We start from the raw sequence: 3,157 nt of genomic DNA on the forward strand, positions 1-3,157 counted from the left end.
AGTGAAGAATTTATGTTATTTATGACTTGATTGTTCAAGCTACCTCACAGAAGTGCTCTGTTTGTTAACAGAGTTGTTGAATGTTAAAATAAGGTGAATTAAATAAAAAATAAGGAACATCCTGGATCTGTTTTTTCGCTCTTCTTTATTCTTTTTTTATGTATTATAGAAGTATCGGATCGGGACTCGGTATCGGTAGATACTCAAAATCAAATGACTCGGACTCGGACTCGAGGGCAAAAAAACCTGATCGGGACATCCCTAGTTGCTAGGGTGTTGCTAGGTGGTTGCTAGGGTATTTTGGATGGTTACTAAGAGTGTTCTGGGTGGTTGCTAGGTGGTTGCTAGAGTGTACTGGGTGGTTGCTATGGTTTTGCTAGGGAATTTTGGGCGGTTGCTAAGGTGTTTTGGGTGGTTGCCAGGCCGTTGCTAGGGTGTTCTGGGTGGTTGCTATGGTGTTGCTAGGCAGTTGCTAAGGTATTCTGGGTGGTTGCTAGGGTGTTGCTAGGTGGTTGCTAGGGTGTTCTGGGTGGCTGCTATGGGATTGCTTGGCGGTTACTAAGGTATTTTGGATGGTTGCTAGGGTGTTGCTAAGCGGTTGCTAGGGTATTATGGGTATTTGCTAGGCGGTTGCTAGGGTGTTCAAGGTGGTTGATATGGTGTTGCTAGGCGGTTGCTAAGGTATTCTGGGTGGTTGCTAGGGTGTTGCTAGGCGGTTGCCAAGGTATTCTGGGTGGTTGCTAGGGTGTTCTGGGTGGTTGCTATGGTGTTGCTAGGTGGTTGCTAGGGTGTTCTGGGTGGTTGCTATGGTGTTGCTAGGCGGTTGCTAAGGTATTCTGGGTGGTTGCTAGGCGGTTGCTAGGGTGTTCTGGGTGGTTGCAAGGGTATTCTGGGTGGTTGCTAAGTGGTTGCTAGGATATTTTGGGTGGTTGCTAGGATGTTATGGGTTGTTGCTAGGCTGTTTTGGGTGGTTTCTAGAGTGTTCTGGGTGGCTGCTAGGTGGTTGCTAGAGTGTTCTGGGTGGTTGCTATGGTTTTGCTAGGGAATTTTGGGCGGTTGCTAGGGTGTTTTGGGTGATTGCCAGGTGGTTGCTAGGGTGTTCTGGGTCGTTGCTATGGTGTTGCTAGGCAGTTGCTAAGGTATTCTGGGTGGTTGCTAGGTGGTAGCTAGGGTGTTCTGGGTGGTTGCTATGTGGTTGCCAGGGTGTTCTGGGTGGTTGCTATGCTGTTGCTAGGGTATTCTGGGTGGTTGCTAAGGTGTTGCTAGGCGGTTGCTCGGGTGTTCTGGGTGGTTGCTATGCTGTTAGTAGGTGGTTGCTAGGGTATTCTGGGTGGTTGCTAGGATGTTGCTAGGGGGTTGCTAAGGTATTTTTGGGTGGTTGCTAGGCGGTTGCTAGGGTGTTCTGGGTGGTTGCTATGGTGTTGATAGGCAGTTACTAAGGTATTTTGGGTGGTTGCTAGGGTGTTCTGGGTGGTTGCTATGGTTTAGCTAGGGTATTTTGGGCGGTTGCTAGGGTGTTCTGGGTGGTTGCTATGCTGTTGCTAGGGTATTCTAGGTGGTTGCTAGGGTGTTCTGGGTGGTTGCTATACGGTTGCTACGGTGTTCTGGGTGGTTGCTATGCTGTTGTTAGGGTATTCTGGGTGGTTGCTAGGTGGTTGCTAGGTTGTTCTGGGTGGTTGCTATGCGGTTGCTAGGGTGTTCTGGGTGGTTGCTATGCTGTTGCTAGGGTATTCTGGGTGGTTGCTATGCGGTTGCTAGGGTGTTCTGTGTGGTTGCTATGCTGTTGCTAGGGTATTCTGGGTGGTTGCTAAGGTGTTGCTAGGTGGTTGCTAGGGTGTTCTGGGTGGTTGCTATGGTGTTGCTTGGCGGTTACTAAGGTATTTTTGGTGGTTGCTAGGGTGTTGCTAGGCGGTTGCTAGGGTGTTCTGGGTGGTTGCTAGGCGGTTACTAAATTATTATGGGTGGTTGCTAGGCGGTTGCTAAGGTATTCTGGGTGGTTGTAGCGCCACCTATGGGCCAATCGGTGTCATACTCTGATAGGTTGTCCCCAAATTGAGGCCTACCATCTTGGCCAGGTTTCAAGTCTCTAGGCCTTACGGTTTGTCCTGCACGATGCGTTTTACAAATCCTTACAATTACAATAGGGTTTCAGCTAGCAAGGTTTCAGGTTTTCCCTTAGGTTGTATAGGCTTTTGAGTGTTTTTCTTTCCCGGCCCTTTCCTATTGGGTTGAGATTTTAGTACAGTGAACTCATTGTCATGTTCAAGAAACCAATTTGAAATGATTCGAGCTTTGTGACATGGTGCATTATCCTGCTGGAAGTAGCCATCAGAGGATGGGTACATGGTGGTCATAAAGGGATGGACATGGTCAGAAACAATGCTCAGGTAGGCCGTGGCATTTAATCGATGCCCAATTGGCACTAAGGGGCCTAAAGTGTGCCAAGAAAACATCCCCCACACCATTACACCACCACCACCAGCCTGCACAGTGGTAACAAGGCATGATGGATCCATGTTCTCATTCTGTTTACGCCAAATTCTGACTCTACCATCTGAACGTCTCAACAGAAATCCAGACTCATCAGACCAGGCAACATTTTTCCAGTCTTCAACTGTCCAATTTTGGTGAGCTCGTGCAAATTGTAGCCTCTTTTTCCTATTTGTAGTGGAGATGAGTGGTACCCGGTGGGGTCTTCTGCTGTTGTAATCCATCCGCCTCAAGGTTGTGCGTGTTGTGGCTTCACAAATGCTTTGCTGCATACCTCGGTTGTAACGAGTGGTTATTTCAGTCAAAGTTGCTCTTCTATCAGCTTGAATCAGTCGGCCCATTCTCCTCTGACCTCTAGCATCAACAAGGCATTTTCGCCCACAGGACTGCCGCATACTGGATGTTTTTCCCTTTTCACACCATTCTTTGTAAATCCTAGAAATGGTTGTGCGTGAAAATCCCAGTAACTGAGCAGATTGTGAAATACTCAGACCGGCCCGTCTGGCACCAACAACCTAGTGATGTTACGTATGACACTGAAGCTTCAATGCGCATATCACACAAGCGACACAGTTTCTAGTGAAGCCCCGTATCGGGGCGTGTATCGGTTTACTAGAGTCAGGTGATCGATGACAAACGAAGCCTCACTTTCTGTCAAATCACATGC

At 48.2% G+C, this 3,157-nt stretch overlaps 1 long non-coding RNA gene across 1 annotated transcript; it reads left to right on the forward strand.

The window, feature by feature from the left end:
• The first annotated feature begins 320 nt into the window (after window positions 1-320).
• Window positions 321-1,318, forward strand: LOC309491548. The gene is made up of 2 exons (XR_014203172.1): window positions 321-797; window positions 1,128-1,318. It is a non-coding gene; the product is annotated as an uncharacterized lncRNA (long non-coding RNA).
• The last annotated feature ends 1,839 nt before the right edge of the window (window positions 1,319-3,157 follow it).

The sequence above is a fragment of the Leuciscus leuciscus genome (genome assembly GCF_965113295.1).
Source record: "Leuciscus leuciscus genome assembly, contig: HAP1_SCAFFOLD_346, whole genome shotgun sequence".
In the NCBI taxonomy this organism is placed as follows: domain Eukaryota; kingdom Metazoa; phylum Chordata; class Actinopteri; order Cypriniformes; family Leuciscidae; genus Leuciscus; species Leuciscus leuciscus.